The following is a 13,243-nucleotide window of genomic DNA, read 5'->3' as shown; positions in this document are numbered from 1 at the left end:
TGCTAACAATGGTGGAAGCAACCACCGGATGGCTGGAAACATATTTTGTACCCAATTCCACTGCCTGGAACACTATCCTGGGCCTTGAGAAGCAGGTCTTATGGTGACACGGCACCCCAGAAAGAATTGAGTCAGACAACGGGACTCATTTCCGAAACAACCTCATAGACACCTGGGCCAAAGAGCATGGCATTGAGTGGGTGTATCATATCCTCTATCATGCACCAGCCTCTGGGAAAATCAAGCGATACAATGGACTGTTAAAAGCTACATTGAAAGCAATGGGGGTGTGTGTGGAACTTTCAAACATTGGGATACACATTTAGCAAAAGCCACCTGGTTAGTCAACACCAGAAGATCTGTAAATCAGGGTGGCCCTGCCCAATCAGAGCTATTATGTAGAAGGGGTTAAAGTCCCTGTAGTGCACATGAAAAATATGTTAGGGAAAACAGTCTGGGTTACTCCTGCCTCAGGCAAAGGTAAACCCTTTCATGGGATTGCTTTTGCTCAAGGGTCTGGGTGTACTTGGTGGCTGATGCGAAAAGATGGGGAAGTCTGATGTGTGCCTGTCATGGTTTAACCCCAGCCAGCAACTAAGCACCATGCAGCCACTCACTCACTCTCCGTCCACCCAGTGGGATCGGGAAAAGAAGTAAAACCTGTGGGTTGAGATAAGAATGGTTTAATAGAACAGAAAAGAAGAAACTAATAATGATAATGATAACACTAATAAAATGACAACAGTAATAATAAAAGTGTTGTAATGTACAAATGATTCGCAGTGCAATTGCTCACCACCTGCCGATCGACACCCAGTTAGACCCTGAGTGGCAATTCCTCCTGCCCTCCCTCCCCCCAGTTTATATACTAGACATGATGTCGCATGGTATGGAATACCCCATTGGCCAGTTTGGGTCAGGTGCCCTGGCTCTGTCCTGTGCCAACTTCTTCTGCCCCTCCAGCTTTCTCGCTGGCTGGGCATGAGAAGCTGAAAAATCCTTGACTTTAGACTAAACACTTCTTAGCAACACCTGAAAACATCAGTGTTATCAACATTCTTCTCATACTGTACTCAAAACATAGCACTGTACCAGCTACTAGGAAGACAGTTAACTCTATCCCAGCTGAAACCAGGACAGTGCCTCAAGGGGATTTGATTTTAGGTGAGAATAGCCAGAATTAAACTGTATGATGTTAGTTTCTGTATAACTCTGCCACTGTATGTTGTCATTACTAGAATTGTTATATGCTATATATTTATGTTTTAGGGTGGTTTCAAGGATTCCTGAGAAGGTAAACACACACACACTGACTATAAGGGAAAAAGTAAGCGTTTTATTAACTACACATATGCTAAGGGTATTTTACAAAGCAAAAAAAAAGAATTAACATACCGACCCAAGGACTGTGAAGAAGATGAAGCATCCATACATTCTGTACATTCTTGCGCCATCTTGTGCCGCAAGCCCAGTCCAGCACTCCGTAGGTGCCAGCTCCATGTGCGTGTCCCCATGGAGGCAGCGGTGACCTTGCCGTACACCAGCCCACTGCTCTTCAGAAAACCCTGGTATTTTATACATTTGTGGAGGAATGGGTGTCAACACTTGGGGCCAATGAGTGCCTAAACACACATCGATTGCAACATAGAAAGCCTATGGCACATGTGCCCGCTGGCCAGGAGCACTGCATGTGCCGTAGCCATCCCTTCTATTGGTTCATGGGCTCTGTGCATGTGGCAAATTACCATAATCCATCAGTTACGTCCACTATACTCTAACCAATAGCAGGACTTTTGCAAGGTAAGCAAAATTATGTGTGATGCCTTGTATTCCTCTATTATTGCACGTACTATCTCCCTTAACCTTGCTCTACTTTCTTATCCCTATGGTCAGCATTTCAAACAATAGACAATAAACTATCTGTTCCCTGTGCTGACTGCATTTTTTAGTTATCTACTTCTTACTCAGTGTTCATCCACGGACCAAAATTCCATCTTTTAACCCTTCTGTACACACCTTAGTATTACAGTAAGAATTGCTTAGATCAAGCAAGAATGAACTTTGATAAAAATGAACGAAGTGCAGTAGTGATGGAACCAGAACTGACTTCAGCATGCAACAACCCAACATTGCACACCATCTTCCTGCTGCTTCCAATCTCACCTGCTCACCATATGTCACTGAAGCCCAATCCTTCTCTGCCAACTGAGAGGACTTTGCATCATCCCTCCTGCCCAGAAAGACCGGTATGACAGATGGAGCCCAAAGTTGGGGACTAAATGAACTCAACAAACATTTTATAAATATGGCCCATAAACTAAGGGAATAATATCTGTGTGTGTGTGTGTACACATACATACCTCAAAGGATGGAAAAGTTGATGATGACTGACCAGGATGTAACAAAGTATGGGAACTGAGCATGACGTCAATGATATAGCATAAGGGGTGGATACTGTCCTGGTTTTGGCTGGGATAGAGTTAATTTTCTTCCTAGTAGCTGGTATAGTGCTATATTTTGGATCTTGCATAAGAATGTTGACAACACTGATGTTTTCAGTTGTTGCTAAATAGTGTTTTGTCTAAAGTCAAGGATTTTTCAGCTTCTCATGCCCAGCCAGCGAGAAAGCTGGAGCGGCAGAAGAAGTTGGCACAGGACAGACCCAGGGCAGCTGACCCCAACTGGCCAATGGGGTATTCCATACCATGGGACATCCCATCTAGTATATAAATGGGGGAGGGGGGGGGCAGGAGCGGGGAGGGGAGGATTGCTTCTCGGGGACTAACTGGGTGTCAGTCAGTGGGTGGTGAGCAATTGCATTGTGCATCACCTGTCTATTCCAATCCTTTTATTATTATTGTAATTTTGTTGCAGTTGTTATTATCCTTATTAGTTTCTTCTTTTCTGTTCTATTAAACCGTTCTTCTCTCAACCCAAGAGTTTTACTTTTTCTTTTGATTCTCTCCCCAATCCCACTGGGTGTGGGGGGGAGGGGGGTGAAGTGAGTGGCTGCATGGTGCTTAGTTGCTGGCTGGGGTTAAACCACAACAGAAGCTTAGCATGACCCAGCAATGTGCACTTGCAGCCTAGAAAGCCAACCATATCCTGGGGTGCATCAAAAGTGTGACCAGCAGGTTGAGGGAGGTGATTTCCCCCACTCTGTATCTCTCTCATGAGACCCCACCTGGAGTACTGCATTCAGCCCTGGGGCCCCCAACATAAGATGGAGATAGACCTGTTGGAGTGAGTCCAGAGGGCCATGAAGATGATCAGAGGGCTGGAGCACCTCTCCTATGAATACAGGCTGAGAAAGTTGGGGTTGTTCAGCCTGGAGAAGAGAAGGCTTTGGGGAGACCTTATAGCAGCTTTCCAGTACCTAGAGGGGGGTCTAACAAGAAAGCCAGAGAGGGACTTTTTACAAGGGCATGTAGTGATAGAACAAGGGGTAATGGCTTTAAACTGAAAAAGGGTAGATTTAGATTAGAGGTGAGGAAGAAGTTCTTCACTGTGAGGGTAGTCAGGCACTGGAGCAGGTTTCCCAGAGAAGTTGTGGATGCCCCATCCCTGGAAGTGTTCAAGGCCAGGTTGGATGGGGCTTTGAGCAACCTGGTGTAATGGAAGGTGTCCCTGCCCATGGCAGGGGCTTGGAACTGGATGATATTTAAGGTCCCTTCCAACCCAAACTGTTCTATGGGATTTATGAAGTGGTCATGCTAAAGGTTATATTATGATGGTAACTGTTACAGGCTAATGTGAAAATGGAAATATGAAACCGAGAAATTCAGCTGACAGGTTAACTATTGATGTGGTTCTCCAAAGTTTTAAATTCTGTGGTGAACGTTATTCCACAGGTTTTTTCTTTGGATTTAAAAGGGATTTTGTGCCTAATTTATCTAGACATCTTTTACAAAGCCAGCTGTGTTGTAGCTCAGAGATAAGTTCTTTTTCTAGCAGATGACTACAGAAGGAAGAGCACCATATAGATGTTCTTTTTAGCTTTGTCAAAGCTCCTGCCAGTGTTTGCTTTAGACCTTGCCAGAAAGGCCAGTCTACTCAAAGAACAGCTGTGTAGGATATTTGTCATAAAAAACCATGCTGATCTCAGTAGTAATTCCTCACTTAAAAGTTTAAATGAGAAGATAAGAACTAACGTTCTTGCTCTAGACCTTCCAGTGGTGTATGGATAAGTCCTAGTGAATAGCATGAACCCTTCTGAGTACTGATACCAGTTTAGTGTAATGCTACAAGGCATTAACTGTTTGTACAGGAATCAGTGTGATTCAGATAAGTGAGGGCAGAGATAACTTCCCTCCTTAGCTTTCTGCTTTCTTCATTCAGTCTGAGCTTGTTAGTGGGACAAGAAAGGACAGTGGATCCATTCTGAGGTATTGTCACCCTGGTGGTAGCTCACATGCAGTCTATGGATGGGGCATTACTCTGTTTTCTGTGGTGCGAGCCATATGATCTCCAATAGTGTCTTTTTTTTTGGTTCTTTACTCCATTCGTTTCATGTGAAACAGCTTTTCTTGGGAATTTAGTCAGGATGAGGGCAGGGGCAGAGAGTGTGACTATCACCAGGCTGCTTCTCCTTTGTGTGCTCAAACCATGAGGACATGCAAGCAGCACCATCTGAGCTCTTGGGAACTGAGGGAGAACTCTTGGATTACACTGCTCTCTACCACTGCAATGGTAACCACAGATGCAACACTGGTGTTGGTGCCTACTAATTCTGGCATTTTGACTGTTAAACACTCAAAGGCAGAACTGTCATGGCATCTGAGTATTGTTTCACCATAAAGAAGACAGTTGTCTGAATAAAAGTATTTGTAACAAGAAACACTTTTTAATCTTTTTAATTTTATAACACTGTATTCCTGACAACCATTAATTTGTATATTTTCATTATATATCATGTAGATTTGTAGTAATATAAGAAGGCATGAAAAATGTATATGTGTTCAGATGTATAATTAATTGTGCCATGGTACTGTTCTGAAATGGTACGATGATTACTAATGTTTTAGTAAGATCTCCCAATACTCATTTCTCCTGTAAGGACATGCATTCTCTGGTTTTATTTTTAAACACTCCAGGCATACTGTTGTTTGATCATATGCTGTGTATCAGTATTTTGTATCCAACTAGTCTAAAAATGCAATGTATTAACCATGAGGATTTTCAGAAATAGCAGTACGTAGATGAATGTGAGAGACTGAAAGAGTTAATGTCTCAAACATTGTGGCGGGGCAAGTTCTGCATAGCAACAAACCCTGGATAACAAGGAACCATGGGTGAGAAGTTGATCAGCACAGGACATCAGCAACAGGGTGTGGAGGGCCATGCCAGAGGGTGTGTAGTTCCATGTTCTGATATGCTGAGCGGGGGAGCTCACCGTGTATGGCCAAAGGTCAAACAGTGGTCATACCTGCAGGGAGAGAGAAGTTACCTCCCAAACGACCCCCAAGCCCACTGACCCGTTTCCTGAAGGTCCTGAAAGCACTAAAAGTGCATGACACCTAATTAGCCTAATGAGCTCGAGTGCTAGGGGAGATATCTGCTCATCTGCTGACCACCTTAGTCTTTTTTTCAAGCCTTCCCTGTGGCCTTTGGCAACAGATTTCTGTCTCCTGTCTTCATATCAGGCAAGTTAGGCTATCTCCTCTAAATCCTGACAAGCAATGTCCAATTGCTTGAGGGTTTAAAACAGTTAAGAAAGACATTGTTTCTTTTTTTTTTTTTCCTTTCTTCTTAGTTGCTGCTATTAGCCTTACCCTCATGTTTCAGTGAGTTTTCTCCCAGCAGGGAAACTGCCTGCTGCAGGGTGCTTTGTTGCTTTCATAAATCTCTAATTAGGTCCCTATCTGATTTAACAAGAAATCAATCCTGTCCCCAGTCATCTTGAAAGCTTTACAAATCTTTGCTTTTTGAAGATCGAAGTGAGAAAACAACCTCCCACCTATCCCACAACTAATCTTTTCCACTTCCTTTGAAGGTGTTTCCCAATACCCTAACCTCCTCTCTAAATAAAATCGGAGCAATTAAATAGGAAAACATCGTAACATACATTTTTCCATGCTCACAGGATGTCTGCCAGAGGGTTAGGAATGGTTCCTCGCTGAGGATGAGGAAGGAGGGGCAAGGAGGTGATAAAAGGGCACAAACTGAAGCCCTATGTGTGTGTGCCCTCAGGAACTGACTTGTAGATGGGCTGGACCAATGCTGGACCCAGAGTGGGAAATCTTTCTCTTTTCTCTTCTCTTCTCTCTCTCTGTCTTCCATAATCCCTACACCTCCTCCCTTTAGACACAAACTGTTGACCAAGTTTGGGACTTAGAGTGGATCCAGCCCCCCCCAAGCTCCTCTCTGAGAGGGAGTCTAGAAAGCAAGGGGGTCCACTCTGAACCTCCTGACACAATGGGAGGGATCTCCTTATTTTCTTCCCTGAGTTGATACATATGGTTACCATGTGTTACAGGTTTACTAACTTAGTTTCATGCCAATTCTTGTTGTGAGAAAACACACCACCTACTGTTAATGCCTTCCAAGTTCAGGCTGCTTCTGCCATAAACAAGACATTCATCTGATCATTTGGTGTCATTTCACCTTCATTTAGCCCGAGGGAATTCCGAACTCACCACAACCCCTCCCTGGTCTGTCCAGCACAGGTTGTGACAATGAAACAGCAAGGTTTGCTTGAGGTAAACTTGAGAGGTTTAGTGAAACAGAACACTGTAATTTGTATCTCATTTTGAAAGGCCATTCTTGTAATTGCTTATTGTATTTTGCATGATGCCTATTTAATGGCTGAGTTTTTAAAATAATGATTATACTATTCGTATGCATTGAGAAACACTTTTTTCAGGATTAAACTATCTGTCCTGTATATATTCTCATTTTGTATGCTGTGATTGCTGAATTGGTTAACAGTATTGATTTTATTGGAGTCAGTGCCAAGTCTCCTGTTCAAATAGACAATATTTTATCCATAAATCTATGTGTGCTCCCTCCCTTCCTACCCAGATCTTTCTCAGGTTTAGGTTTAGAGCAGAAGTATTACCAAATTTAAAAGCAAGAGTTTCATATATCCTCCTTCTTTAGTTCTCTCCCATCTGTGAATATTAAGGGTTTCACAATAGCCTATTTGGTTTTGACTGTAATGTCTAGTTATGAGGTGAGATTATCTTTTTCTGTGCGTTTCTCTACCATGGTTTTTAATCCACTGAAAAAGCTTCTTGTCCGGGAGTTGTTGTACCTGGTGAAGCTGTTCTAGAGTATCCTGTTTGAAGTTCTCCTAGTCTGCAAGGATTGTTATTTTTCTTCCTGGACCAGGCTGCTTGGAAGTTCAGAGTTCTGCAGAGCAGAAATACATGGGTTGTTCTATTGCATTTGCCCTAAATGAGCCCAAAGATCTTTTCAGTATTCATAAATACTGTTTTATGTGAACCAGACTTGGAAGCGGATTAAATGATGAAACATACATTATATCATGGCATTATTTTCCATTTGACTCTCACCTTTGAGTAGGAAATGCCTTGCCTCCACTCATGGAAGTTTGTGGGTCAAATTAAGAATCAATCTGAGTGGGAAACAGAACTCTGATTTGTATTATATCAGTAAGTTTGTACCACTTTTATGCTAGAAAAAAAGAGAAAAAAATTGATTCCAAACTTTTATGAATTCTGGCTAGGCACTCACTTCAACCAAGGCAAACAAACAAGACCTTGAACAGGAGAATGTCCAACTAAAAAGGAGGTGTTTTGGCTAGAGTAGAAGGGCTATGAAGTGAAGTAGAATGGAGTCATATACTTGACAACATTTTGCTGCTGAGAGAGTGGAATATAAAGAACACACACAAAATAACCATGCACTTCATAATTTTAAAACTTAAACCAGCTCTTTCTAAAAACCATTTTAACTACTATAATAGATTTAATTTAATACCTGAATGCAGAGAAAAATATAAGGTTTTTGAATGAAAGAAATATGTAATATGAAGTTTATTAAAGAAGATTCTTTAGTGAGAGGCTAGTGAAGTTGTCTTACATGTCTTAAATCAACCTATGGCACTTAATCAGTAAAACTATGATTCAAACAACATTTGTAAGTAACTTAATGCACGCATGTTAGGGAAGCTGTTAAATTTGTTTCAGACTAACAAACAGATATTATTTAAATCTGTAGAAAAAAGGTAAGCAACTGAGGTAGGAACCAGCAGTTTTTTAATGGAAGGTTTTATATCTTTGTTGGAGCGGCGGAGGAATGCACATAAGTCGACCCAATATGAGTGATAGAAGTGATTCAACTTTATTTGCAAGGATAGCTCATATTTATACAGTTTGCGATAATTATGCCTACTAGTCCTAATATGATTGGTACATTGCTAATGTTTATTCATTACTAAAACACACCCACTTGTAGTTTGCAGCTATGCATGTTCAGTAACTTTCTCATGGGAACTTCTTCAAAAGTTACTTATGAAGTTATGCCAAGGTCACACCGTCCCTGTTTTTCTCCTGATAACAGCAAGACCAGCTGTTGTTTTTCTCCTGATATCAGTAAAGCCAGCTATTTTCGGCCAAGGCCTAGTCTCGTTGCTCAAACTGACATTCTTTCACACAGAACTCTGCTCGCACAATTTTTCCACAGGCCCATGTCCTTTTTCAGCAAGCCACTTCCCAACAATTCCCCCTTTTTCTTTTTGTGCGAGTAGAGCTTGGTGTGTCAGCTTTGAGACTCCTTTTATCATGCACCCACAAGCAATTTTAACTATTACACAGATTAATATCAATATACCCAACCATCGTAAGGCTTCCTTAATCAATGACATTAGCCGTGGTGTTATCCCGTCAAATATTGACTCTAACACCCCATCAAACCAACTAGTTTCTTGCTGGGTCTTTGTGTATGTTTCTCCAGCCAATCTATTTGTTTGTGTATAGATTGAGGTAAAATTTTAACACCTGCTGTATTGCCCTTTGCAAAGATCTGTGAACACAATTAATTAAGCACAGTAAAACCAACATTATACCTAATAAAATACATAAGCACACAAAAAGAGGTTTGATTAATAGCTTTAGCTAGTGACACCCAAACATTCTTACTGTCCCATGGTGTTAACCGATGTGGATCAATCACCGGTGTCACTGTCATGCTGCTTACTACAGTCAGTGTGTTCCATATCAATCTCAGCATAAGGTTTCAAATTTATGGGTAAATCAGGAATGTATCTGCCAGACATGGATAATGTGATTTTTTGTCCAATTGCTGTCAAGGCTTGCCATCCCAGTGCACTTAGTTGTCTTGTAGAAGTTAAGCTATCGCTGCCCCTCAATAAATCCATCAGCGGCTGTAGGTCTGTATTTGTAATACCAAAACAAGGTTGAATCCACTGTAGGTCTCCGTTTAAATCTTTCTCCCTCTTTTTATTTTTGAGCAATCCAGGCTTGCTTAATAACTTGGGATGCCATTTTCCTTAATAAGCTGAACAAGGTAAAACTATTACAATAGCTACAATCACAGTAACTACAATAATGCCCATAATTCTTTGAGCCAACCTGTTACCCCTAATGACCCAGACCATGAGGACTAGGAGGAAAATGAACCATCCATACATTCTTATGCCATCTTGCTCCACGAACTCAGCCCAGCAATCGGTAGGTGCCAGCTTTCCGTGGGCGTCCCCACAGAGGCAACGACGGCCTCACCGTACACCAGCCTGATGCTCTTCGGAAAATCCTGGTATTTATACATTTGCAGAGGAACGGGTTTTAGCACACGTGGCCAGCGGGTGCCAAAAGTCCGCCTCGGTTGCAATCTATGACGCATGCGCTCGCTGGCCAGGCGCGCTGCACGAGTCATAGCCATCTTGTCTATTGGTTCGTGGGCTTTACGATATAGTTGCAATGCACAGAGAATCTTGACCTGTTATGTTAGCCAAGGTGACCTATACATTAGTTTTCGGCTGAGGTAGTATTCATATTGTCACATCATCTATGATGTTCCAGATGATGATGGTCGTACAAATCGAACAGGAGTCCGTCGTGGGCCTGTATCTGTGGAAACACAATCAACCTCGTTCCCAGGTTATTAATGGAAATAGACCTTACCCCTAATTTTGGCTTTAACTAACCTTTACATTTACCCCACACTGTCTTCCCGTAATCACGCTATGTTTAATCAAATTATGCTTAACACACTTTTTACCTAAAGCAAGTTCTATATACAATAAGGCACGCTGTTCTAAAAACCTCTCTGAAGGACTCAGTGTCCGCTAGTAATACTCTGTGAGTTAGAATCTGTCGGATCAGTGGCTTCAGCACCCGCCGGTGCCGTGCCAGTTGCCATTGGGACAATTCCGGGTCCAGCATCAGTGCGAAGCCATGGCTTGACCCACTTAGCCGGGATCTCCCAGTAAGTTTTACTTCTGCTGATCCGCACCATTTCCTGGATTCTGGGTCCTTATACATTACCATGATTCCTGTACTTTGTTGCATCCTTTCTGCCTGTAAAAGAACATGATGCACTACCATTGGTGGGTCTTTGTGATCACCTGTCAATCTAAGATAATTTAGCACAAATAAGTCTTTGGCCAATCGTTCCTCTAGGAGTAAGCCCTGGGTTCCCCCCTTTTGTTTTTGCAGCATGTTCTTTTAGGGTTTGGTTGGCCCATTCAACAATAGCCTGTCCTGTGGGAAGATGTGGAATACCGGTACCGTGGTGAATTCCCCACAAATTACAAAATCGAACAAATCGTGTAGAACCATAGTCTGGGCCGTTGTCCGTCTTAATTTCTTTAGGCACACCCAGTACTGCAAAAGAAGCGTGAAGATGTCATTCAATATGTAAGGCCTTTTCTCCAGTTCGTGCCGTGGCCCACATGGCAGCAGAATAGGTATCAATACACACACGCACAGAACGCTTTGCACCAAACCACGTGACATGGGTGACATCCATTTGCCACAACTGCAATGGCAAAAGACCTCGTGGGTTAACCCCATGGCTCAAGCCCAGCCCTTTCTTTTGACAATCAGGGCATGCTTTAAAGATACCTTGGGCGTTAGTAAGTGGTAAGTCAAATTGCTTTGTTAACATCCTAGTGGGTTGGTGCAAGAACACCTGTGATTGCCGTGCTTTGTTGAAAACAATTCCCTGGAGGAGGCTCCCGTGGCGCTGCAACCAATTGGTCAGCTCTGTCATTTCCCGTTTCTCATCTGCACAGTGTTCTCATACCCAATAGTTCTACCAGAGGGGTCATATCGCCATTAGTGATACCACAAAGATTCCGCACCCACTGGATATCTCCCACAAGCTTCTGGACATCATGTAACGTTGAAATTTCTCATGTTATTTGAACCTTCTGTGGTTTAACATTGCTAGCATCTATGTGCCACCCCAAATACTTCCAAGGTGCTGCCTTTTGCACCTTTTCAGGAGTGATTATTACTCCACGATGGCTTAAGATGTCCTGCAATTGAGTTAAAATCTCATCCTGTGGCAAGTTACTGAGGTAACTGCTTTCTTACAGGCTCTGATGCCCAGGCCACATACACCTGACGCATCATGGGGGAATTGCGCATTCATTGCGGTAACACGACCCAATGGTATCTCTTATAGGGTTCTGCCTTGTTAATCGATGGTACCGAAAAGGCGAACCGTTCAGCGCCATCTGGGTGTAATCTTTTAGATTTATAATTATCAAATTCCATTCTTCTGGAAGCATAACTGGAGATGGCAAACCTGGCTGCAGGGCTCCCATACTGTGCATCACCACATTCACAGCTCTGAGATCATGTAACAGTCTCCACTTCCCACTTTTCTTGGGAATGGTAAATATTGATGTATTGCATGGACTAGTAGAAGGAACCACTTGTCCCGCTCTCAATTGGTCCTCAACTAACCCTTGTATTTTTAGCAACCTTTCAGAATTTAGCAGCTACTGATCAATCCAAACAGGCTCATCTGTTTTCCAGTTAATTTTCAGAACTGGCTACCCCTCAGTGACCACTCCTAAAAAGGATGTGTCACTAACATTGCCTTCATTTGGCTCAATAAATCACAGGCTATGAGGCCAAACAATTCAGTTGGGGTAGTCATGACATACGGACACGTCGTAATGTGTTCACCATTGGGGAACACAAATGTAATCGGTAGCTGACTTACTAAGGTGGCTTGTGTGCCCCCTATCCCAGCAATACCAAAATTTGGATTGATCGATGGCCATGATGGAGGCCAAATGCATTGTAAAATAATCGTAACATCAGCTCCTGTATTGATTGTCATCGGTTTCTTGACGACAACTCCATTGGGCCCTTCCAATTGCACTACCTTTTCTGGTTTACCTCTTGTTGTGTCCATGGCAAAGTATACCTGCGGTTTCCCTGTGGAGCCGAATCCACCATCTCCACGTTGTACTTCACCCGGGTTCGGAACACACGACCTGAATGGAACTAATTGTGCTATTCTGGTACCTTTAGGAATAGAAACAGGAGGGATTACAACATGGATCATAATTTTCACAGTCCCACAATAATCTGCATCAATAAGCCCTGGGAGCACCAGAATTCCTTCTAGAGCTGTTGAAGATTGCCCCATTAAAAATGCACTAAGTCCAAACCCCAGTGGTCCCTTTATGTTGACTGCGGTTTCCACATCCACTCCGGAGCTTCCTGCAGTGGCGGATCTGGTGGTTGTGAGGCTGCCTGAGGGCTGGCAGCTCAAGCCCCTTGCGTTTGTGTCGTCGCGCGAGGGGTCTCCGCGGTCGGTGCAAAGTTTCCCTTCTTCCTGTATTCTTGGTGGTATGGTTATCTTTCTTACACTTGTTGCAGCACTTACTGTTAACAGTACCTGTACATTTGCTCCTAATGTGTCCACGTTTGCCACAGTTAGAACACTTGACCAAGGGTGTCTTACTGGCCTTGTGTTTCTTTGTAGCTCCTTGGAGAGCTGTGACAGCATAGGCTACTTTCTGTGAGTCCACTGATCGATCCGTGTATTCTATCATATCAACGACGTCTGCATTTTTCGGCAAATTACACAATGCTTTGCGTGTCTTTTCAGTAGCATTTTCAAAAGCGAGTATTTTGAACATGTTTTCTTTCATGCCCTTGTTCATGTCAGGGTGGTCATAAATTGTATTCTCCTGTTTCACCTGGGTAAAAGCATGTCTGTGCATATTGTCTGGTATGGTAAGAAAAGCTTGATACACCAAGATCTGTGATAGATGATGAACCTCAGTGACACATTG

Source organism: Accipiter gentilis, chromosome 21 (genome assembly GCF_929443795.1).
Source record: "Accipiter gentilis chromosome 21, bAccGen1.1, whole genome shotgun sequence".
In the NCBI taxonomy this organism is placed as follows: domain Eukaryota; kingdom Metazoa; phylum Chordata; class Aves; order Accipitriformes; family Accipitridae; genus Astur; species Astur gentilis.
Note: the sequence above shows the minus strand (reverse complement) of the source record.